This window comes from Podarcis cretensis (assembly GCF_951804945.1).
Source record: "Podarcis cretensis genome assembly, chromosome: 12".
NCBI lineage: Eukaryota > Metazoa > Chordata > Lepidosauria > Squamata > Lacertidae > Podarcis > Podarcis cretensis.
Window position 1 is genome coordinate 42,193,043 of NC_137181.1, and position 26,431 is coordinate 42,219,473.

The following is a 26,431-nucleotide window of genomic DNA, read 5'->3' on the forward strand; positions in this document are numbered from 1 at the left end:
AACCAGTTTTTATAAAGATGAAGGGAGCACAATCTGCACAGACACCCATATATGCTAATTTTACGTTCTTCAGCTTTGTCAGAGAGATTTTTTTTATTTTTAACTGATTTTATAAATCAAGGAACATTTTAAAGGCACTGGAAAACTGCAGTAATTTAGCAATTATTTCTTTCAATGGTTAAAAAGCAGTTCAGGTTTAGAACTGAGTTTTAAAAATACTTTCCAGTTTAAAAGTGATTCTGAGCTTTTCCTTGGTGTTGCAGATTTTTAAATAAACAAACAAACAAACTACCAGCTGAAATCGCAGTTAAATTGCTCTGGTCCTGATTTCCTAAATATTCTGTGATAGTTGACAACACCCTTCACCATTCTGGTGCCCTCCAGCTGCTGCCAGACTCCAACTCCCATCAGTCCCCATCAAGCACAGCTGATTCGAGTTGTATTCCAGCAACATCTGAAGAGCACCAGGTGTGCCAAGCCCAGCTTACAGGTAGCTTTATAAGTTGGCGTTACTGCCTTTCTTATTTGAAACAGGTAGCAATGCCAAATACAAATGACAGGATACCTCTCCAGTTTTTGCTTTAATGAAAATAATTATGTTGCTAATTAAAAGATGCCCGCAAGGTAACATTCCCAGCTCTGTCCAGGATGTCACAAAGCACAGGGCCTTAGACTTGCAACTGATTTACTTTCTCTTCTTCTTTTTGTATTTTTAAGAGTTAAGCAAGTTCCACTTTACCTCTCTCTGTGTTGAGGACTTCAGTACCTAAGAGATGACTCACATACGGCCTGAAATGTCTGTTATAAAAGTGTCAGCGAACTTGTGCATTCTCCCCCATTATAGATCTACATAATCTTTAACATGACCTAGACCTCCAAACGCCAACACAACTGAGGTCCGCTTTACATTAAGGCAGCAGTGCTGCACATGCCTCCATATTTTGGAATAACCCGGATGGACTATCTTGCACATAAGCATCATAGCTGTCAACTTTTCCCTTTTCTTGCGAGGAATCCTATTCAGAATAAGGGAATTTCCCTTATAAAGGGGAAAAGTTGACAGCTACGATAAGCATGTGTAAGTAAAGGTAAAGGGTAAAGGGACACCTGATCCTTAGGTCCAGTCATGACCGACTCTGGGGTTGCGGCGCTCATCTCACTTTATTGGCCGAGGGAGCCAGCGCATAGCTTCCGGATCATGTGGCCAGCATGACTAAGCCAGTTCTGGCGAACCAGAGCAGCGCACGGAAACGCCGTTTACCTTCCCACCGGAGCAGTACCTATTTATCTACTTGCACTTTGACGTGCTTTCAAACTGCTAGGTTGGCAGGAGCTGGGACCGAGCAATGGGAGCTCACCCCATCACAGGGATTCAAACCGCCGACCTTCTGATCGGCAAGCCCAAGAGGCTTGGTGGTTTAGACCACAGCGCCACCCATGTCCCTGTTGAGCATGTGTAGGACTGGGCTATAAGGCAGGAATCTGTGCACAGGTCTGAAGCCTGCCTCTGTGGAAGGTAATCTGAGCCTCCCTTTATCTTTTGCAAACCTACAGTCTGCCTTAAACTTTGTCTTTGTTGTTAGTTAATAACGTTAATTTTTTTCCACAACTTCTTTGGCTGGAGTGCAACATTTCCATGTGTCCCATGTATAAGCTACATGCCCAGGTCACAAGCGCTTCCTCTCATGCCCTGAATTAACCAACTGGAAATAAGGGGCAGGTGTAATTCACTGCCGTGCCAGAAAACAAAACAGGGCAGGTATACATGCAAATGGCGCAGCTGTTTGGGTGCTTCTCAGGAGCAGGGATCTATACACATAAAAAGCTCAATCCCATGCAGTGGTACCTCGGGCTACATACGCTTCAGGTTACATACGCTTCAGGTTACAGACTCCGCTAACCCAGAAATATTACCTTGAGTTAAGAACTTTGCTTCAGGATGAGAACAGAAATCGTGCAGCAGCAGCAGTGCAGCGGCAGCAGGAGGCACCTTTAGCTAAAGTGGTGCTTCAGGTTAAGAACAGTTTCAGGTTAAGAACAGACCTCCAGAACGAATTAAGTACTTAACCCGAGGTACCACTGTATTTGGGGGCTACTTTTTTTGGGAAGCTACTATTTGGGACACAGGTGGCGCTGTGGTCTAAACCACTGAGCCTAGGGCTTGCTGATGGGAAGGTTGGCGGTTCGAATCCCCACAAAGGGGTGAGCTCCTGTTGCTCGGTCCCTGCTCCTGCCAACCTAGCAGTTCGAAAGCACGTCAGAGTGCAAGTAGATAAATAGGTACCACTCCGACGGGAAGGTAAACGGCATTTCTGTGCACTGCTCTGGTTTCGCCAGAAGCGGCTTAGTCATGCTGGCCACATGACCCGGAAAAACTGTCTGCGGACAAACATGGGCTCCCTTGGCCAGTAAAGCAAGATGAGTGCCACAACCCCAGAGTGGTTTGCGACTGGACTTAACTGTCAGGGGTCCTTTACCTTTACTTTTCCAGATAGCTTGATGGTCACAGGGGGGTTAGTAAGCCAAGCATATGAATGACCAATAGTGACAAAATTTCCGTGGAAGAAAGAACCAGATAATGCAAAATTCCTGGCAAGAGAAATTGATGAACTATGCTGAGATGGCGAAATTAACCGGGAAAATTTGGAACCAGCAGGACCAGACTTTCCTAAAGGAATGGAAGAAGCTTTCGACGTATTTGGAAAGCAACTGTAACCAAATGACATCACTTGTAGGGTTAAAAGAAGTTTTGGAAGGAGTAATATATAAATTATTGTGAAAATAATTAAGAATATGTATGAAGATTTGAATTTATAGGAATAACTGTAGTAACAAAAAGCATAATTAGAAAGGATTTTAGAAAACCATCAGTTGAGGTTGAAGGAAGTATTAGGCTGCGATAGCCAAAGACTTTGAAATGATATTTAAAAGGATGATAAGCTGGAAAATATGTGTAAAAACCAATAAAAAATATTTATTAAAAAAAGAATTCAAAATTCTGCCAGCAACCCTCCAGTGTCTTTTTCTGGCTGAGAACATACATTTTGTCTTCCCTATTATACTTCCTGACATAGGAATTACCGTACTTGCATGCCGCTGATAATGTAGTGATGGCCAAAACATACGCAGTGATTGTTTTCATTTAAGGCTCAATCTCTACATTTTTGTTTTCCAGGGGAGGCTGGTCTACTGGGACATTGCCCTACTAAATTAAATGTCAAGCATTGATAACAACAACAACCCCCAAAATCTCAAAGCCACACTCGTTCCTGTCGTGTTGACATTCATCTCTTTCCCTTTGAGTTTAGAGTCAATCACAGTCAGAAGAGCATGAGATTCTTAATCCCAGGGTTGTGGGTTCAAGTCTCACGTTGGGCAAAAGGGGTTGGCCTTGATGTCCCTTGTTGTCCCTTCCGACGCTACCATTCTATGATTTGCTGTTATTCTTATTCTCTGGCCAGTCAAGCTGTCTACACCAGTTCAGCCACTCCCAATCCAAAAGCACTGCTACAGCCAAGAGGTCCTGCCCACCTGCTTCCCTGAAGAAAAAAACATGTGATAAATGTATATGTAACTAGAGCTGCAGGCTCCTTATCCCTAGTTTTGCAGGTTCCCCCGGCCTCCTGGCATCATTGTGGCAATCCAGCCACAGAATATAACATTCGTAGGGCTGCTGCTACATGGGCATAGCTGGAGGGTGCAGGGGGACAACTGCCCCCCCATCAAGTAAGTAAGTAAGTAAGTAAATATACTTAACTAACTGACCAATTGTGTCACAGATAACTCAGTTCTGCCCCACTAACATAAAGCCTCCCCCCTCTAAAATGAAGCCCATGTGCTGCCATGGCAGACCCATTAGCCTGGTAATCTGTTCTGGACATGCTCAGAGCTGTTTCCTTGAAGGCCACACCACCACACAGCTCATAGCACTTTGAGGGAATTGTGGAGGTTTGCTATTCCTGTTTATCTTTAGGTTAAAAAAATGGTTTCTGTATGTCTTTATGTATGTGTGTTTGACAGGCCACTGTGAGGACAGAATGATGGACCTTTGATCTGATCAAAGTGGGACTCCTATGTTCTTATGCAGACCGTTTGGCGCAACTGCAGAACTGGATTGTCAACCGGTTGCTGCGGTTAGCTCAATACTGACTAAGATCTGCTGCTTGCGCAAAGGATACCTGTTATGGAATCATCTTATTAAGTATCAACAGAGGTTCCTCATTCGGGAGGCAGGAGCACTCTGCGCATGCTCATGCCACTGATTTCTGAGGTCCTAGTTCCTAACCATGCCTCCCCTGCACAAGTCAGAGGGTGCTGAGGTTGGGAAGAAGGAGTTCGTTGTACTAATAGTTTTAAACCCCTTAGGCTGCATCACTCTTTGATCTGGTAGAATATTTCCTGCATTATTTTCCTTCTCAGTTAGTCAAATTGTCTTTACACCTTTTAAAAATAAAACTCATCAGAGGATCTGGAGACCTCACTTAAAATTCCTCCACTGTGTCCCTGGTGCTGTGCATTACTCGTATACTTTCAACCAAAGGAGCAGCCAGTTAGCCTTGACTCACAAACAGAAAGAAATAATAGGCAAGCAGCACTTTAAAAGGCTAGCAAACATATCTATCTATCTACAGTGGCACCTCAGGTTACAGACGCTTCAGGTTACAGACTCAGCTAACCCAGAAATAGTACCTCAGGTTAAGAACTTTACCTCAGGATGAGAACAGAAATCGTGCTCTGGCAGCGCGGCGGCAGCGGGAGGCTCCATTACCTAAAGTGGTACCTCAGGTTAAGAACAGTTTCAGGTTAAGAATGGACCTCCAGAACGAATTAAGTTCTTAACCCGAGGTACCACTGTGTCTGTCTGTCTGTCTGTCTATCTGTCTATCTATCTATCTATCTATCAGGTGCTGCAGTGTTTTCACTAACATTACACCATGGTCTTCTTTACAGGGTTGTCGTGAGGATAAAGACTATAACATACTCAGGCAAACTTAAAATGCTATTACAAAAGTAGGATGGTGCAGAGCATAGTTCAGGTGAGAATTCAGTGCGCAGAGCCTATGCAGTAGCCTATGGCAGACTTGGGGCTTTAAAATTTCAGTGGCCCCCTCGGCCAGGCCAAAATTTGGCACCCAAAGTTCTTCGCTTTGTGCCCTTGTACAAGTAAAAGAAACATACTAAATTATACCACTCTCTAGGGCAGCCTTTCTCAACCTGTGGGTCCCCAGATGTTGTTGAACTACAACTCCTGTCACCCCTTGCTAGCAAGGCCAGAGCTCAGGGACAATGGGAGTTGTAGTCCAACAACATCTGGGGACCCACAGGTTGAGAACCGCTGCTCTAGGGCATCTGAGTTTTTTACAGTGCAAACTGAATCCCCCCCCCCCAAATGCTTTTCCAATTCAATTTTTTCTGCAAAACCCAAATCCCTGCTCCAGGGGCATGTGTGGCGAATTCCTGGGACATGCATCCAGGAAGAAAAACACACTGTCCAGACTTCCATGCGTATGAAGTACACACTTTTCAAATAGGGAGATGATAATGTATGCTGGGAAACGTAAATGTGTGGAGCATCCACAAGCCTTCATTAAACCCATTAAACACAAATGAATTTAAAGACTCTCAACAAGACGTGAAATACAACAGGACATTTTGCTTCCCTATCGACCTGTCGGAAATAATCTCTAACTCAAACGTCATTTACATCCAAATTCTTTCCCCCCTGGAAGGAAGATAATGCGTGCTAATGTGTTTTCTCCGTGAAGAAGCAAAGTAGGATGTTTCGGGCTCAAGACAAGATTTAGTATATGTAAAGGATGAATAGTTTGGAGGAGATCGTAATATTAGCGCAACAGTTGTGAAAGAATGGTTGTTATTTTCCAAATACAGTGGTACCTCAGGTTACATACGCTTCAGGTTACATACGCTTCAGGTTACATACGCTTCAGGTTACAGACTCCGCTAACCCAGAAATAGTGCTTCAGGTTAAGAACTTTGCTTCAGAATGAGAATAGCAGCGGGAGGCCCCATTAGCTAAAGTGGTGCTTCAGGTTAACAACAGTTTCAGGTTAAGTACGGACTTCCGGAATGAATTAAGTACTTAACCTGAGGTACCACTGTACCCTGCCCATCATTACACCATTTATCACAACATGGTGTTGGATCCATTCAACACCAAGACAACTGCTCTTGTCCTCAATGGGACAAATTAGTCATGAGTCAAATTGTCCCCTTATTTCAATTGGAACCAAGGGCAGCTAAATTGAGGTTCCTCCATCCTCTCACTATTTTCCAGGAGTAAGGCTACCAGACATCCCTGTTTCCCTGGGACAGCCCCCGGATTTGCGAATAAGTCCCCGGACAAATTCCATCCCTGGAATGTCCCTGGATTTCATCTAATGTCCCCGGGAAAAGCAGCAGCGACAGTCTCAGCAGCCTGGAGCAGTTGGCTCTGGCTGGCTTCAGGAGCTGCCTCCACCTTCCCGGACCCCAGCATCTAAGCTGTGAAGGGAGGCTTCATGCTGCCTATCAGAGCTTGCGTGCAAGCAGAAGGGGCAGGGATCTCTCAGTTAAGCAACAGAAAGCCTCCCTTCCCAGCTGAGGGATCCCCGCCCCCTCCTGCTTGCACGCAAGTAGGAATGGGATTGGGGCTGCTCCGATGGGAAGGGATGCATCGCGCTGCCCGAGCCTCGCCGCCACCGCCGCGCTTGGCCCTCCTTCTCCGCCTTCCATGCCTAACCCACCGCACACCACTTCACCACCACCACCAGCAAAGAACCAACAACTCAGGGGCTGCCCAGGCTCATGGAGAAAGGAGATAGAAGCCTCGGAGGAAGGGGAAACATGGTGGTTGAGGTCAAAGCGGTGGCGGCCCCTCTGCCCTGCCATCGCTGCAGCATCAACGTCCCAAACATGTTGTAGTTATTTATTTATTTCTAGTGTCCCCGGATTCATTGGGGGAAAAAATCTGGTGACCTTAGATTAAAGCACATATGGGAACTTCAGGTTTGTGCAACTGAAGTGGATTAAAGCGCTCTGTCGCCCTAAGCACAAGAAATCCACTAAAAAAAAACAACAACAACCACCCAGACATCTTGCAGTTTGGGAAATGCATTTAAAAGTGCGGGATAAAATAGGGATTAATGGGAAGACGTGTAAACACCCTGCAAGCAAATCAGGATGTCTGGGTGGTTTTTTGTTGTTGTTGTTTAAATTTTTAAAAAAGTGGATTTCTTTGTCATCTAACTGTCCTGCAAACAGATGAGAACAAATGCTCAATAAAGAACGGGCATCATCCTGCTACCACATCAGCTTTGCGCAAACAAATCAGGATGAAAGCTCCATAAACAGGTCATATGGAGGTGCCCTTGGGTCAGAATCCAAAAGAATAATTAAAAGCTTGTGAAATGTCAAAATACTAGTAATCTCATAAAGCCACTTATTCACTAATCCAACAATTGCCTAAAATACAAGGTACACATCTCAATATTACTGCAGCATGATTGCTGACAGGAGTGAGGCCTTGTCAGCATATAAAGGTAAAAGGTAAAGGACCCCTGGATGGTTACATCCATTACGTCCATCAAAGGCGACTATGGGGTGTGGCGTTCATCTCGCTTTCAGGCCGAGAGAGCCAGCGTTTGTCCACAGACAGCTTTCCGGGTGATGTGGCCAGCAGGACTAAACCTCTTCTGGTGCAACGGGACACTGTGACGGAAACCAGAGACTTGGGGCTATTTACTTTCCTGCCACAGCGGCGCCTACTTATCTACTTGCACTATCGTGATTTCAAACTGCTAGGTTGGCAGAAGCTGGGATGGAGCAACAGGAGCTCACTCCGTTGCGGGGATTCGAACCACTGACCTTCTGATAGGCAGGCCCAAGGGGCTCCGTGGTTTAGACCACAGCATGTGCAGTGGTCTGTGCTGGTTGCCGATCTGCTACCAGATCAACCAGGGTGTTACTATGAGTATATAAAGCTCTTAACAACTTGGGACCAGTTTACCTACGAGATCACCTTACCGCGCATGTGTCCACTCAACCACTTCAATCGGCAAAATCGGCACTTTTACAAGTGTCACGTACGACTTCCCTCAACTGTGCCAATTAAATTAGAACATCCCGTTTTGGGGGGGCATGCTCTCATTTGAGAGGATGGCACCCCAAACACAAGGGAGCATGGCGCCCAAAAACACACAGGAACATGGCCCCAGAATATGGGTGTCACAGTTTTCCACTGCAAGATGTTGCATGTACTACCCACACTGCATCTGAAAGCATTGTTTAGTGTTTAGCAGCACCAAACTTTGGAACTCTCTGCCAATTGATCTCAGACATTTGCCTTCACTGTATTCCTTTTGGCACCTGCTGAAGTCATTCTTATTTAGACAAGCCTATCCAGATGATCTGAAAGTTTAGTCGTAGGAGAAAGTTTGTAGAAGTTTGTAGTCTGTTTTATTGCAGCTTTATCCTGTATGTTTTTATTTGCGGTTGTAATTGCTTTAATGATAATTTTATCAGTCTGTCAGGACTATCATATTCAAGGTAAATACTATGAAAAATAATAATATCATTTTGCAAATCACATTACAGTATATATACAAACTGCTTTTTAAATCTTATCCCATCCCATTCATTCTCACATAAGCTTTGAAAAGTAGGTCTCTGTTATTCCCATTTCACAGATGGGGAGACCTTCTCATAGCCAAGCATGGGCTCAATATAAAACCATTTGTGGGACTGCAGCTACTTTCATTAAATAGTAGGTAGTGCCCACAGTTACGCAGGGCAGAACTTCATAAAAGTTGGTTTTGGCTTATTCCCCTTTACAGCGGTATCTCGGAAGTTGAAAGGAATCCTTTCCGGAAGTCCGTTCTACTTCCAAAACATTCGGAAACCAAGGCGTGGCTTCCGAGTGGCTGCAGGAAGCTCCTGTAGCCAACCGGAAGCCGCAGAAGGCGCGTCACCATTCAGGTTCCAAATAACATTCGCAAACCGGAACACTCACTTTCAGGTTTGCGGCGTTCGGGAGCCGAAATGTTTGACTCGCAAGGCATTCGTGAACCAAGGTACGACTGTATCTTTACAATCTGATATGTTCCTGAATATATGATCTGGAAGGTTGGAGAACCCTCCAGAACAACGTGGGAAGCGCCACTGGAATCTGCAGGCAGGATTGGGAAGTGGCAAAAATTGCCTCCTAGCCCATAGGAATACCCAATTTGCATCACTTCCATGAATGGAAGGAGCCCTTACATTCACATAACAGCATGTCTGGACCCAACCCATTGATTCAAGACAGGCTGGAGGAGTATAAAAAAGGGCACAATATAGCCTTCATAAAGGTGAAATATTAGCTAAGAGGTTTGGACACCTGCTAGGTATAAAAACAATGACTAATCTAAAAAAAATAATAACTGCAGGAATATTAAGAGGCACTTGCAATTTCATATCATTTAATGTTGATGATTGAATTAAAATATAAATGGAGTCTCTCTCTCTCTCTCTCTCTCTCCTTCTGCCAAGAATGAGTCACATACAAACATAATGAAACCAGAAATGGAAAGAACTCTCCTACAATGTGAATGTGGGCGAGCTTTTCAAAAAACTTCTAATGAACATATTTTTTAAAATGTCTACACTAGCTGGCATGATCAATATGAAGCAAACCGCATGATTTGTTTTTGTGCCTTCGCCATAAGCAGGAGAGCAAGTCCTATAAATCAATGCTGACATTAATTTTTTAAACACCTTTATTCCTATATGACTACATCAAAGAAAATGAAGGGGGGAAAAAATCCCAAACATTAAGTGACTCACAGTTACAAAAGGAAGGCAATAGTGAGTTAATCCCTTCACGTAGGATTAGCTAAGGGCAACCAGCTACCATTGTCCTTAAATAACCCTGTCATTTTCGGGGTTGCTGAATAGTGACTACAGCATGCTGACATGATAAATACACACTATTTTGAAATTATCAAAAAGCAGACATGTGGGGATGTGTCATGAACAGAGAAATCATGCCCGGGTGCCTTGTTTTCATTGTGTTAAGTAACACTCCAGTAAGGTTCACTCCTAGTGATGTCAGTTACTTCTACCCTGGTACAGTAATGCCATTATAAAGCGGCAGCAAACTATTACAGCCTTCAGTTTCAGCAGCAGACAAATTAGCAACTGCCCGTTTTCGGAACCTGCAACAGCTTTAAGGCACATGACTCCTGTTTTCCCAACAACAACTACCAAGCACGAGATTAGCAAAACCAACTTTACCAGATTATCTCCACCAGCTCCTTTGCATTCTTCCCTGCCTTTGCTTGAGGCGGTACAGCTGGGTCACACACAGGTGATAGTGGAAAGGTTTCTAGGTAAAGTCCCAGCCTGGCCAATTAGGACTCCTGACCATTAGGTCCAGTCGTGACCGACTCTGGGGTTGCGGCGCTCATCTCACTTTATTGGCCGAGGGCGCCGGCGTCCAGCTTCCGGGTCATGTGGGCAGCATGACTAAGCCACTTCTGGCGAACCAGAGCAGCGCATGGAAACGCCGTTTACCTTCCCGCTGGAGCGGTACCTATTTATCTACTTGCACTCATGTGGCCAGCAGGACTAAACCTCTTATGGTGCAATGGGAAACCATGACGGAAACTAGAGACTTGGGACTGTTTACTTTCCTGCCACAGTGGTGCCTATTTATCTACTTGCACTATCGTGCTTTTGAACTGCTAGGTTGTCAGGAGCAGGGACCGAGGAACGGGAGCTCACCCTGTCCCAGGGATTCGAACCGCCAACCTTCTGATCAGCAAGCCCTAGGCTCTGTGGTTTAACCCACAGCGCCAATTAGCCCCTGAGTAATCATCTGCTCCATGGTGAGTAGTGGGGAAAACCATGTGCACATGAGGAGCACTGTTTCATTCCTCAAAATCCCACTGATAAGCATGTCCTGTTGGCTTCAGTATCACATCACAGGATTAAGATATCTGACATTTCCCTACCGATGAAGAGGGAAATCCTATCGGTCCACAATCCATATCAGAAGCAGTGCTGGATTAAACCCTGTGGAGGCTCCTAAGGGCCCACCACTCTAGTTGGGATAACATTGAACTAAGAAAGCTTGGTTGTAATTTTCTTTCAAGATCAAATCAATATTATATTGATCTGTTGTCGTGGGGACCATAGGCTGGTGCCTGCTCTGGCTATTTGGTAATCCAGCGCCGATCAGAAGTACAGAAGAATGCTGTGTTGAGATACAGTGTTTGCATCAAAGCCCATGTCTCTTTGGAAAAGTAGTGCTAGCACAACTGAAACTCAAAATCAGTTGGTTCTTAAAGCCAGAATGGCTACGTAGCCCAATTCTCTATCTAACAAACTTGAATAATTTTTGCAATTCAAACCAGGATTTATTACAAATTAATTTCTGGTTTCTGTGCATGCATGTTCTGCATAACTAAGCATAAAACACCTCCGTCTTTTGCACATGCTGAAATGTTGATAACTGTAACCCCTGACTTGCTGAAGAAAGTGTAAACGCAATGATTTTGCAACTCGTTTTAGGTGCTACATTCCACCCCCACCCCCCAGAACAAGCGGCCATACTTAAACCTTGTTGCTCTTCCTTTACCCTCCTGCCCTACCTGAGAACTTGGCTGGCATACAGCTGTTGCTTGGCATATGACTAGTTACAGGTAGGTAGCCGTGTTGGTCTGCTGTAGTCGAAACAAAATTTAAAAAATCCTTCCAGTAGCACCTTAGAGACCAGCTAAGTTTGTTATTGGTATGAGCTTTCGTGTGCATGCTCATACCAATAACAAACTTAGTTGGTCTCTAAGGTGCTACTGGAAGGAATTTTTTTATTTTGTTTCGCTTGGCATATGAGATTATCACTCGAGTTAATGTAATATCTGTAAGGTAAAGGTAAAGGGACCCCTGACTGTTAAGTCCAGTTGCGAATGACTCTGGGGTTGCGGCGCTCATCTCGCTTTACTGGTTGAGGGAGCCAGTGTTTGTCCACATACAGTTTTTCCGGGTCATGTGGCCAGAATGACTAAGCCGCTTCTGACGAACCAGACCAGCGCATGGAAATGCTGTTTACCTTCCTGCCGGAGTGGTACCTATTTATCTACTTGCACTTTGACGTGCTTTCGAACTGCTAGGTTGGCAGGAGCAGGGACCGAGCAACGGGAGCTCACCCCGTCGTGGGGATTCGAACCGCCGACCTTCCGATCGGCAAGCCCAAGGCTCAGTGGTTTACACCACAGCGCCACCTGCACCCCTAACATCTGTACTGATACCTGAATAAGTAGGTGATACCAACTCCAGTGGCATCCTGGACCTAACTAAAGCTACATTTAGCCATGGCTCACACTGCAAAGTGTATAGGTATAAATTCATGTTTGCTGCCAAATATTCTAACAGCATATTCATTTTAACTTATTACTAATATAATGCTTCAGCACAACATAGCTAATTTTCCACCGCAATATTCTGCTCTTTGGAAGATAAAACATCTAATATTATAGTCCATATCATGGGCATCCCCTGCTATTCCAATATCTTACTGGTATTCTTTCAAGCTTTTATTCTTGCTATGCCATATTTTGTGCATCAAATTATTAGAGGTGCTGAGCAAACTAAAAATAGAATATACCACACTGTTTTCATTTGTAATACTTTATTTACCATGGCATATCAGATTCTTTCGTTTTCCAAAAGAGGAACAAGATGTGTATGTAAGCATGAACGTCAAAATAAAAACAAAAATGGAGGGGGGAGGCCAAGGAGGAAAAATGGGAAGCTTCTTGCTACTGCACAGTGCATATCGCCTGAACAAAAATCTTATTTTCCTTTGCATGCAAAAGCTCAGGAGAGACCTTGCATGGATGCACATAGCAAGGAGAAAATGTCCTCCTGAAACCAGAAGCAGGAAAAATAGCAGAGCATATTCACTTTTCAACCTATTGGTTTTAAAAGTGCAACTATTCTCAGAGAATATGATAAGTTTGCAATCTTCATATGCAGACTCAGAGATTACAGCCAACGTATTTATTGCAATGATTTCCAAAGAAAAATTATGCGGTTTAAGACAGCCTAGCTAATGACTGTTTAGGAAGCATTCTCACTTCCCAGGCCCATTCAGCTCTGCTGCTGCCCCACCTCTTCCTCTATCACGATCTTCTCCTGCGTTTCTCCATTAGCATTTAATCATATCCTGGCCTTTCCAAGCTAGACCTGACCACTGGTTCACCTCTATTGCACTGTTGTAATTGTACATATGTGATCTCTCTCCCTCCCTCCCCTCTAGAGGGTGATGGGCAAGAGGTTGCACTGGAGCAACAAAAAGGGAAATGTTCCATTATTTATGTGACAAATACTTGGAAAAGGACTATTGCATCACCTCTTAAATCACCTCTGCTTTAGGCTAAACATACCCAACTTCTTCAACCTTTACTCATCAGGCTTGGTCTCCAGGCTTCTCACCCTGGGCATTTGTTGTGCTCCTGACATGCCCTAGTTTGTTCTTGTACTTTTTAAGCTGCAATTCCCAGAACAGGACACAGTAAGGTAAGGTCTGCCCAAAGCAGAACAGAATGATACCATGACTTCTCATGATCCAGACACTATAATTCAGCTGTTTACGGCTGTGGTCCCATACCTGGAAGTCAGCCCTATTGAATGAGATTTACTTCTGGGAAGGCATGTATAGGATTACGTTGTCAGCCTGATTAAGTTTGCAATCGAAACTTGTGTTTTCTCATTAATAAGTGCTACTGATTTCAACCGAGTTTATTTCCCTAGCTAGCATATAGAGGATTGCACCCTGAAGAACTACCAGAATGTTTCATTTACCACCCGAACTTTAAAAAAAAAAAAAATGCTGCTCCAAAGCAAATTGCTTATTACTGTTAATTATGGCACCTACTTCCTCACACAGAAATAAGCACCAACAAAACTCTGCTCTGTGAAGCTTTTATAACAGTTCTGTTTCAAAATCCTCTTTTCAAAATGCTAATTGATCCTCTAAATGAACTTTATTAATCATTGATGGAAAACTGGCAGCAACCTATTAGTGCCGGCTTTGGCAACCACCTTAAAGTGTCCAATTAGGTTGAAGTGTCCAATCAAGAAATCTCTGGAAAGAAATTAGGGCAGAATCTTTAAGCCTAATTCGCTTCGGAGCAGGGTAGAAAAAGTAACACAGACAAATTCACATGATGTGTGGGTGGGGCGGAGAATTGTAGAAAACAGTGTCTGAGAGTTTAGAGTTTGGTGCTCCTGTTATGATACTGCACTTAATACAGTCAAACAATTTCCTACTTGCCTGCTCACGTGGAGTGAGACACAATTGACCCTTGAAGAGCAGACAAGCGGCAAAGTCCAAATACATTCAGTTTCTTCCCCTTAAGAGCATCATGCCTTCATCCTGTTAAGAGGCCTGTTTCCAGTTTCCCCATATCAACGAAAGTAGTTAATTTTCGGCCAAATGAGCAGATGCAGTAACAATGCAATCCTATAACAGAAAGTACCACTAAGCTCCATCTTACTTACTCCCAGGCAAGTGTGTGTGTATAGGGTTGCAGAGAAATTGATAGCCTTAATATTTAAAAAATATACCTCCGCTATGTTTCATAACATAAACAATTATCCCATTTTAAAGCTCTATTTGTAGGTGTTGTGATGAGCTCTTTCAGAGCAGATCCTACAAGCATTTTCTGCAAGCGATTCTGGCCTCAGTCCAATTTCAATAATAGTTGTTGTTTTAATTTGGAAACAACTGTTTCTAATGTGTCATTAAGCTCTGAGCTCAAAAATCTGACAAGTCTGCTCCATACTTTCACTAAGCCAGTTGCCCACGTTTTATTTTCTACAATGTTTTTGTGCATAACATGTCCCCTCCCAATTAAAAGCACCCGTATGCCATTTAACTTTTTCTTTTTTGAAATATTTAATACACATGAGGTTTTTGAAACTATAGTTCAGTATCGGTCAGTTGTTTTGTGGGGGGGGGGGGGACCAGCTGTAGAAAATTACTCATTGCCACTGAAATGTTGCTAAGATTTTTGCAGTACTCAGCTGTGTTTTGTGACTGCAGAATCAAATATTTAATATTTGTTTTACTTCTAGATTATAAGTAGTAGGCATGTACATACCCTCCAACATTTCTCCGATGAAAATAGGGATGTCATTATTATTATTATTATTATTATTATTATTATTATTATTCCATTTACAGTGGTACCTCGGGTTAAGTACTTAATTCATTCCGGAGGTCCGTTCTTAACCTGAAACTGTTCTTAACCTGAAGCACCACTTTAGCTAATGGGGCCTCCTGCTGCTGCTGCGCCAACGGAGCACGATTTCTGTTCTCATCCTGAAAGTTCTTAACCCGAGGTACTATTTCTGGGTTAGCGGAGTCTGTAACCTGAAGCGTATGTAACCCGAGGTACCACTGTATACCCTGCCCATTTGACTGGGAAGCAAAACCTATCCTGTGTTGACACATTTAAAATGTAATTAATTCAAACATACAACATATATAAAAACATAGTAAAACGTTAAGCTTTCAAAAAACACCCTTCTCTATAAAGGGCTGCCTTCACATGGCTTGGATAATTCTATACCCTTCTCCATTTCTCAGATGAAAATAGGGACATCCTAAGGAAAAGCAGGACATTTCAGGATCAAATCAGAAACCAGGACAGCTTCTGTAAATCTGGGACTGTCCCTGGAAAATAGGGACACTTGGACAGTCTGCATATATAGGACTTAAACTGCGGCATTCTGCATTCCACTGGGTTTATTCTATACCTTGGCTTTTCAGCCTCAAGCAACCTGCTAAACTGAAGGCATTATGAACAATCTGGCGGACTGCCACGTCAGGTTGTCATGTCATGTAGGTTACGTGTTGTGTAGGCCTGCTCCAAAGACATAATTTACTATAATTTTACTTGCAATGGCAAAAGGGTCAACAGTGCTTTTGTTGCACACAAGTTGACAATTTCATTAATTATAAGAATTAAAGCATTCAGAACAGGAAACATTTGTGTGGTGTGGGGCTGAGACACAAATGTCTTGCTGTCCTTTCCAGATTTCCTGCCTCCGCGCTGTGGAAACCTTGGTTTGCCTGTACTTAAAAAAAAAGAAAAAGAACACCCCTCTTTTCGGCCATAGTGTCTCGTATCAATACTACCCATAAATAATTATATAATATGAAACAATGTAAGTAGCAATTTATCCTTCAAACGCACAGGTGTTAGTGATAGGCTGCATTGTAACAGTTGGGCAAAGGACCTCTATAACGTTACGCCATTGACAAAGATCTAGAACAATGTCACAATAATATTGCACAGTACTGTATAAAGTATTTTCCCGTATGAGAGCGTAAGTGGAGCTGTTGTTTACCAGCAAAGAGAACCAGACATCTATGGGAAACCCACAAGCAGAAGACAAAAGGCAATATCTCTCTTTCCTGTTGCTTCTCGGCAGTTTCTAAACAGAGGTAAAAAGGCTTCTCGAGGTAACATATAGTTATCATGATTTGTAGCCATTAATAGGATTAACTTCCAGGAATTTACGTCTATTTTCCTGCTTGCAGACTTCCGACAGGCATCTGGTTGGCCACTGAAAACAGGGTGCCATTGGCAAGCAAAAAGCAGCAAAAAGGACATTCAAAGACCTTATTGATGCCCAGATGAGGGGTGGGTGAGGTGGGGTAGTCTGAGGGCCACATTCCATTTGGGACAACCTTTCAAGGGCCACATGCAAGTGGTGGATGGCCCAAGGCAAAAGTGGGTGGCCCCACAAACACACATTGCACCTTTATATACACTAGTGGCCAAAATTGTGGAAACTTTTTGGGAAAAGAGTATTTCTGAAGTTTGATGGCGCATAACACCACTTTTATTTTTTTTTTTAGTAATACCATAAAATTATATATCAGTGCAAAGATAATTTAATGTGGCAGAAATGACTGGCAGAATCAGAGACCAAGGTGAAGAGTTGGTGGAAGAAGATTGGAAAAAAATTAAAGTTTATTTACAGAAATATTGCAAAATTAAGGAATGTTAGAAGGATGTTGGAATGAAGTAATGTGGTTTTAGCAGAAATAATATAAAGGATTAGGTAAAAATTTATTTTTTAATTGGAGAAAGACGAGAATGTAAAATTACAGTATATTAAGATAAATTATTAGGATAAAAACAAAGCTAGAAAGGATGTGCTGAAATATCTAATTGAACTAGAATACAAAAAAGGGAGGTGTGAGGAGGTCAAGGAAAGAAAGTTATGTAAAAGTTTGAGCTTTTTTCTTCTCTTTTTTTCTTTTTTTGAATTGTTTGTATTTTTGTATTGTATTTTTTGTATTTTTTATTTTCCTTTTTTATTTTTTCTAATTTTCTCTTTGTAATCTTTAAAATTTGAATAAATATTATTTTTTTAAAAAAAGATAATTTAATGAAGACTGTAACGCAACAAAGTTTGTTCAATTATCTGTATTCTATCAAAAGTTACAGCCAAATAACCAGAAAAAGGAAGCACAACTTGCTTAGGTTGATATGCAGTATTCCTTCATTTGAATGTAGCCAATGAGCAGGAGTGTTTAGAGAGCCAATCAGGTGTTAAAGGTAAAGGTAAAGGGACCCCTGACCATTAGGTCCAGTCGCAGACGACTCTGGGCTTGCAGCGCTCATCTTGCTTTATTGGCCGAGGGAGCCGCCGTACAGCTTCCGGGTCATGTGGCCAGCATGACTAAGCCGCTTCTGGCGAAACAGAGCAGCACACGGAAACGCCATTTACCTTCCCGCCAGAGCAGTACCTATTTATCTACTTACACTGTCATGTTTTCGAACTGCTAGGTTGGCAGGAGCTGGGACTGAACAACGGGAGCTCACCCCGTCGCGGGGATTCGAACCGCTGACCTTCTGATCAGCAAGCCCTAGGCTCTGTGGTTTACCCCACAGCACCACCGGCGGAAATACACTTTTTCCAAAAGGTTTCCACAATTTTGAGAAACTAGTGTAGCTGACACTTGCACACTTCTTTCTGTTCTCCATCCAAGAAGGCAAAAAGATCAGCAGACCAAAACACTCAGTGACAGTGGAAACAGGGCTGGTGAGAGTCAGAGCCAGGGAGAGCCACCGAGCTGAGAAGAGTTCGAGCAAGACAGAGAAGTTCGGAGAGCCTTTGCGCAACTGTTATCTTGGTTCCAAGATCTGAGGTTCCCCACTCCTGATCGAGGGAAACAGACACAACAGGAAGAGCCATAGAAAATCTCTTAGAGAAAATTAAGCTGGTGTTCTCTTAGGCAGAGATTTCCCTCTGCCTCACCTCCCACAGTGAAGAGATAGAGCTCAGCAGGTAGAACATAAGACTGTGTGGTGCATGCTCTGGTTATCTCCCGCTTGGACTACTGCAATGCACTCTACGTGGGGCTACCTTTGAAGGTGACCCGGAAACTGCAACTAATCCAGAATGTGGCAGCTAGACTGGTGTCTGGGAGTGGCTGCCAAGACCACATAACACCGGTCCTGAAAGACCTACATTGGCTCCCAGTACGTTTCCAAGCACAATTGAAAGTATTGGTGCTGATCTTTAAAGCCCTAAAGGGCATCGGCCCAGTATACCTGAAGGAGCGTCTCCAACCCCATCATTCAGCCCAGACACTGAGGTCCAGCTCCGAGGGCCTTCTGCCAGTTCCCCTGCTGCAAGAAGTGAGGTTACAGAGAACCAGGCAAGTGGGCCTTCTCGGTAGTGGTACCCGCCCTGTGGAACATCCTCCCACCAGATGTCAAGGAAATAAACAACTATCTGACTTTTAAAAGATATCTGAAGGCAGCCCTGTTTAGGGAAGTTTTTAATGTTTGATGTTTTATCGTGTTTTTAATATTCTGTTGGGAGCCGCCAAGAGTGGCTGGGGAGATATAAATAATAAATTATTATTGTTGTTATTATTACTCTTAAATCTCAGGTTCCCGTCAGATTGGGCAAAACATTCCTAAATTGTCAACTCTACAATTGTATGATTCTATGAACACATTGGAACTATCACCCTGCATTACACATTGTTTTGTGTGCAGAGCCCTGAACTCAAGATGGTAACCTAGATTTCAACAGACAGCAGTTATATTAAAAAAGATTGTTGGAGTAAATAGATGGAAAAATTGAATGTCCTCGACAACCCTATACTACCATTAGCAAAATCCCAACCAACGTCAGTAGTTTATTTAGGAAATTCCTGTGGCGAGGAGGGCACATAGAACTATCTGGAAGCAGCAGGAGGTAAATCATGTTTCATACTTGGCAAACGATACACAAACCTACCGAGGGAGAGGGAGCAGATCTTTGTGGCATCCTTTTAATCAGCAATCACATAGATCATTTCAACTCTGCTCCTCTCCTTTTGCCATTTTAGACTCTAGCAGACAACACAAAATATTGACTATGAAAGCAGAATCCTTGTTCCTGACTGTCAGACGAAAGACAGCTAAAAACCAGCGTTTCGTGGAACAAGGCCTGACATACTTCTGTCTGACTTCTCTGCTCATATTTGGATGAGGAAGACTGCAATACCCTCAGGGAGGTCAGCTACCAAGTCACATCTGATTTAATTATCAGTGATAGGAACATGCAAATTTTGATCCCGACTTCCACTTGAGAGATTAGCGCCTCAATAAATTCTGAAGATGCTTCCCCAACCAGCTGCGTTATCCCAACACTTCCTGAACCAAAGAAAGGCAACAATTTGTACCTTTACAACACAACTCCCTTTGTTTAGATTTCCCCCCACTTTCACTAGCCCCCAAAGTTTAACACGACAGACCACGTAGGACACCACACTGCTCAAATTCAGCTGTCTTGAAGCGCTGCAGCTAGGAATCAAGGACAACCTGCCATATCTTAACTGGAAAACCACCGTTAGCAAATAGGTAAGTATGCACCTCTACTGGCTTGTCTGCCCCCCCCCAACCTTTTTTCTGTCAGTTTTTAGCATCCATGCCTCAATCTGAAAGAGCTTGATAATGTGGCAGCCCTAATTTTAATCCTGGAAAAGGTGCTCCTTCAAAGTTCATATGCAAAATCTTAACCTAAACCATAGGAAACTGCCGTACATGAAGTCAGATCATTTTAGTTCAGTATTTTCTACACCAGGACTGGGGGTCTGCGGCCTTCCAGATGTTGGCAGACTTCAGCTTCCATCATACCCGGCCATTTGACATGCTGGCTGAGGTTGGTGGAAGTTGGGAGTCCCTATCCTTGCTGGAATTGAACCTGGCACATTCTGAATGTGTGCTGCCATTGAGTGACAGCTAAAAACACCAGGAGGAGGGAATCTCAGCCCCGCCCCCCCTCCAATCAATTGCAGCTCTCTGGGTCCTGCTAGCTAGGGATGGTGGGAGTTGTAGTCCTAACTAGGAATGGTGGGAGTTGTAGTCCAACAACAACTGGGGACCCAGACTCTTCCTCTCCACCCCGCCCTTCCAGTGTTTAAGCTTGCTGCAATGTGTTCCTGAAGCGTAATAATGCCTCTTAACTTTTCTGCATGCTGGATGGAAAAGTGTGCATAGCAACTTTTGCCTTTTGCATGGCTGGCCTGGAGCCTACCTTATAACAAGGTATGATTCACACCTGGTGCTCTGCCGGCCATGGCCATAGCCAGGATTTTGGGGGGCAGGCAGAACCTCAGTTTGCAATGTATCTTTATTGAATTTTATTGATTGGGGGCAGATGCCCCCCCTGCCCCCCCCCTTTGCTCCCTTGCCCATGCTGCCGGCTTTGGCGTTTATTTATTTTTTGCCTCAGGTCCTGCCTACTATTGGGCAAGCCATAATTAGCTCAGTCAGTAGAGCATGAGACTCTTAATCTCAAGGTTGTGGGTTCGAGCCCTGAGTTGGGCAAAAGATTCCTGCATCGCAGGGGGTTGGACTAGATGACCCTCGGATCCCTTCCAACTCTACCATTCTGTGATTCCATAATCCGGAAAGTTGCCCACGAGGGTATGCAACCACGAGGGCAGAAAGGGTTTCCCCCCCCACCCCCAACTCTGCCTTACACACAGCTGACTGAGGAACTTGAACCCCATTGATCTGAGTGGGATTTGCGCACTCACACATTACTAAATTCCGGAGAAAGCCTTGTTCCCTGCCCACAGGGCTGGGAGAGTAAGAGCCAGCTTCCCCTTGTGGGATGGGCGCATCCCAGCCCCACTCCCACCCCGGGGTGGCGAGAGGAACAAGCCCCACGCCAGAAATGCAACGACGAGGGAAACGCGCAGAGACACGGGATCATCACACTTCGCGGGCTGTCAGCTCTCCGAGGGCTGACTAATCCGCTTTAATCATCTTGAAAGGGGGCCAAGTCGTGGATTCTGCGGTTTTGTCCGGGCCGAGGCACTTCCTTTTCCAACCGCCCTTGTCGCCGCCGCCGCCGCTGGAGAAACTAATCAGCTCTTAATGACCCACGTGCAGGAGATGAGAGGCGCTCCGTCCTCCTCCTCCTCCTCCCCTCGAAAGGACCAGAAGCGCGGAGTCGGGAGGGATCCCCGGGGTCATCTAGACCAACCCCGCGTAACGCGCGCCCATAATCTCTCTCCCCCTCCCCGGGAAACTCCCATTTCTATCCTGCGGGCCTCCCCGTTTGCCGCGTTACGAAGTCCCTGCCTGCCTGCCCGCCCGCCTCCCGCTCCGTCCAGTCTCCGCCTCCGTCCGCGTCGCGCTGGCTTTTGCAAAGCAACCCCCTCCGGGCAGGGAAGGGGGAGACGGGGAGGAGGAGGAGGAGGAGGAGGAGGGCCGGAGGGCGGCTGGCCGGGCCGGGCCGGGCCGGGGGCGCGAAGGGAGGAGGGCCTCACCTGCCAAGCGCGGGCTCGGAAGACCAAAAGCGAGACGCCGGCGAGGCTCCGGCGCTTCCCACGGCGAGAGGCGGCCTGTGTCCTCGAGTGACCCGGTCGGGGGCGGGAGAGAGGGAGGGAGGGAGGGAGGCAGCGAAAGGGAGAGCGCGCAGGCGAGGGAGGGACACAAAGGGAGCAGGACGCCGGGTTCTCTGGGCAAAACAGAGGCGGCTCTTTCCTCGCAGGGCGCATTCTCTCTTCTCTCTCCCCCACCCCGCTCCCGCCCCGCTTTCTCTTGCCCCGACACGCGCCGGCTGGTTCACACGACCGGCGGAACTCGCAACTAGATAGCCGGCACATGTCGGGGCAACAGAAAGCAATCCAGCTGCGCCCGCCGCCTTCTTCAGCGCGCCTGCATCCCCGAACGTCAGCCTGCGAGTTTCGCCCTGTCGTGTGAACCAGCCGGCGCGTGTCGGGGCAACAGAAAGAAGTTTCACACGATCGGCGGAACTCGCAGGCTGACGTTCGGGGATGCAGGCACGCTGAAGAAGGCGCCGGGCGCAGCTGGATTGCCAGTCCCTCCTAGCCCCAATATATATATATATATTGTTTTTATTAAAGTTTTTTTATGTGTGTTGCAAAACACAGGGAAAGGTACAGTACATCGATTGCCCCTCCCCTTATTAAAGTATATGCCGGCACCGATCCTGCCCATGTTTCCTCGAAAAGGGACCAGTTCAGGGGGTGGGGGGGCAGCTGCCCTCCTAAATCAATACAAAGCAATACAAATCTGAGGTTCTGCCCCCCCCCCAACAAAAGCCAGCTCCCCACCCCTAAACAAAAATCCTGGCTATGACCATGGGCCAGTTCCCCAGTTGGGTGTGTGCACAGGGTTGTATCTTAAACCTTTAAATTGCCCTGCAGCCCAAGTTCTTAGCTGGTGGTGCCCTCAGGGCAGAGGCCTCAGTGCCCTGGTTCATAGGAGCCAACTCCTAGGAGCCGAGGTACCTTCAACCCCACCCCCAATAAAATATTTGAGGGGGTCAGCCCCCCCCCCGCCCCCGTTGATGGACATCGCCATTCAAATGGTGTGTGTGTGCCACATCATGTGGCTCCTTATACAAGGTGGGGCTTACCTCCCCCACCCCAATAGTTCAATTTATGGCACCCTGGCATAGAGTTGTGCCTTAGAGCTTAAAAATGCCCTGTTGCCCATGTTCTTAGCTGGTGGTGCCATCAGGGCAGAGGCCTGCAGAAAGGTGTCTAACCGCAGCATAGCTGGGTTACCAGATTTCAAAAGAGAATAAGTCTTATCACAATGGCTGTGTTCTACATCTGATTACGGGGAGCGAGGGCCCTAGGCTATTCCACTTGTGAGGCCCCTCCGCACCTCCCACCCTCACAACTAGGAGAAAATGGAAGAGTGTTATAAACAAAATTGAGTGAAGCCAAGGATGATGACAGGTATTTAAAATTCTGTAATTCACAATTTCTCCTCTAAAGAACATAAGATATTGCTGTTAAATAGAAGACTGTTAAATAAATGGGACGCAGGTGGCGCTGTGGGTTAAAGCCTCAGCGCCTAGGGCTTGCCGATCGAAAGGTCGGCGGTTCGAATCCCTGCGGCGGGGTGCGCTCCCGCTGCTCGGTCCCAGCGCCTGCCAACCTAGCAGTTCGAAAGCACCTCCGGGTGCAAGTAGATAAATAGGGACCGCTTACCAGCGGGAAGGTAAACGGCGTTTCCGTGTGCGGCTCTGGCTCTGGCTCTGGCCAGAGCCGCTTCGTCACGCTGGCCACGTGACCCGGAAGTGTCTCCGGACAGCGCTGGCCCCTGGCCTCTTAAGTGAGATGGGCGCACAACCCCAGAGTCTGTCAAGACTGGCCCGTACGGGCAGGGGTACCTTTACCTTTACCTTTACCTTTACCTTTACCTTAATTCACAATTTCTCCTCTAAAGAACATAAGATATTACTGTTAAATACTATGTTGATTTTTAAAAATGCATAAAATTAACACTGAAAAACTTTTGCAATAACTCAACTTTGTACACCTTTTGTGGCCTGGTCACGCCTGGAACTGGTGCCCATGTCTTGTTCCTCTCTAAGGAATCAAGTTCAGCCAGTGGCGTAGCGTGGGTTGTCAGCACCCGGGGCAAGGCAAGTAATTTGCGCCCTCTAACCCTGGATTTGCGCCCCCTAACCCTATCCCTGACCCTAACCCCCAGATGTTGCGCCCGGTGCAGCCGGCCCCCCCCTACACCCCCCACGCTACGCCACTGAGTTCAGCCTTCATGGCATTTAACCCTGGGCAGGTCAGGTCGTCCTCTTATATACCTGCTGGGATTGGCAAGGCATCTGACCCTCACCTGAATCTCATAGCTCTCCTAACAAGTGCTTTGGTCTCCCCACCGGATACCAGGCACACTACTATTCAAATTAGGCCCCAGTGTTTTTGTTACAATCCCCTTCTCAATTAAGTAATCAATTTTAATCTAGAATTTAAATTCTCAAAACTTTTTTATTTGTTCATTCAAGCAAGTAAGCTACTGCTCTCACTTCATTACAAACAGTATTTCTACCTGCAACACACTTGAGTAAACCTACTCCTCTTCCTTTCACAGATATTTTGTTGCCATTTGGAACTGTAGCTGCCTTTGATTAGTTATCATTTAACTCTTGAGGGAAATAATTAATAACAAATTAACCAAAACAAAAACGCATAATAAAAAGCAAAAACAAAAGCGCCAAACTTAATCCATTCCAGAAGTCCCGTTTGACTTCTGAAATGTTTGAAAACAAAGGCGCAGTTTCTGATTGGTGCAAGTGCCCCGGAAACAATAACCGACAGCTGCATCAGATGTCCGGCTTCCGAAAAATGTTCGAAAACCGGAACACTTACTTCCGGGTTTTTGGCGTTTGGGAACCAAAGCGTTTGAGTACCAAGGTACCACTGTAATTGGGATCATTTCACATCAAAGAGTTTCCATATGCCTTTGAATATCAGTAGTTGGGGAACACGTGGCAAAAGTGCTGTTGCACAGCACTTGTGACCTGCTTGTACGTGGTTGGCTACTTTGAGAACAGGATCCTGGGCCAAAGGTGGCCTGATTCAGTAGGCCTATTTTTTACAAACCACAGTACACATTGCCATCTAAAGAAGGAGGTCCCCCCAAAACCAGAGTCTAAAATGAACTTGCCACACCACCGTTTTTAACAACAATGGATTGTTTCATAGGGTGACACCTGGGAGGGGACAGGTGGTGTGGCTGTTTTAATCCAACTTTTGTACGGCCGTGAAACAAATTCAGCAACAGGCACAGCTTTCCTAGCAGCAAGAAAAAACATCAAAGAGGTTTGTGGCTCCTTAAAGACCAACCGATTTATTACGGCACAAGTTTTCATTACATGTGGCTAGAGGCAAATTCATTAGAATGCCATCGTAAATAAAACCTTGCTGTTTTTGCCGCTGCAGACTGACATTGATACCTCTCTGGAAGTTCTTTCCTGGCAGAGAAAAGGCCATGATGGGGCAGTTTCACCCCTGCAGTTACTTCCGGCCATCCAGCACACAGACCCAGCCAGGAAAAGCCAAGCTTCTCATTCCCTTTAACAGAAAACAGTGTATTTTTAAGACACTGGCAAGAATGCCATAGTTGAGATGGTACTGATGCCCGTGGCTCATTCATCTGTAGAAGACTGAGGCATGAACAGTGCTATCTGCAGAAAACCTGATTGATGTTTTTTCAAATCCAGTGGTAAACAGCAGGTTTTCCCGGGGAAAGCAGCAGGACAAGAAAACCCCCAAAAAGCTGTAAAGAAGAAAAAGGTACCTTTTATCATATGTGATGTCCATGTAAGGTTATAAAGGCTTTCTGGGAAATGATATATAATGAACTGGAAAAAAAATGTTTAAAATAACTTTTTAAAAAACCCTTTCTATTAGGAATTATAGGTACCGACATCCCAAAGGAACAGAAAAGACTTTTTATGTATGCAACAACAACAGCAGGGATGCTACTAGCCCAGAGATGGAAAGAAGAAAGAGTCCCAGCCAGAGAGGAATAGCAAACTATGTTAGACTACGGTGAAATGGCAAAACTGACCGGAAAACTCAGAGACCAAGAAGACAAGAAATTCAAGAAATAATGGGGAAAGTTTATAATTTATTTAGGAGACCACTGTAAGCAGATGAAAACATTAGCAGGATTTTAATCTCACCTGCAATGTAACAAATACTATGGACACTATGGATAGACATAAAATATAGATTACGAAATAATATGCAGTTGAAAATGCTGACAACAGGACCCATGGAGGGGAAAGCGGGAATTCCCAAGATTCAGAGTAATCTCTTTACATGGATGCATATTTGGTCTGGTTATAAATTCATATTTGTAAAATCAAATAAAAATGGTTTGGGATGGGGGAGGAAGGGAAAAAAACCCCGAAACCTGGAAAGCACAGGCCTGTGCTTACAAACTGTGGCACAAACAGAAGTCTGGGTAAGCCCATAGCAGAAGGTAGGAAAGACACTTCTAGGTTTTCCTTTTTCTTTTTCAAAGGAGGAGGGCTAATGTCATCTGCTAGCTGCTATGGCTTCTACTTCTTCTGTCTGTTCACG

The 26,431-nt window shown here is 45.0% G+C and overlaps 1 protein-coding gene across 1 annotated transcript in view; it reads right to left on the bottom strand.

Moving 5' to 3' along the window:
* The window catches only part of THRB (thyroid hormone receptor beta), a 188,657-nt gene extending 166,723 nt beyond the window's left edge, over window positions 1-21,934 (bottom strand). The window contains exon 1 of the mRNA XM_079947403.1: window positions 21,833-21,934. The gene's annotated coding sequence lies outside the window, so the exon portion shown is untranslated. The remainder of the gene's footprint in view (window positions 1-21,832) is intronic.
* Window positions 21,935-26,431: the final 4,497 nt, after the last annotated feature.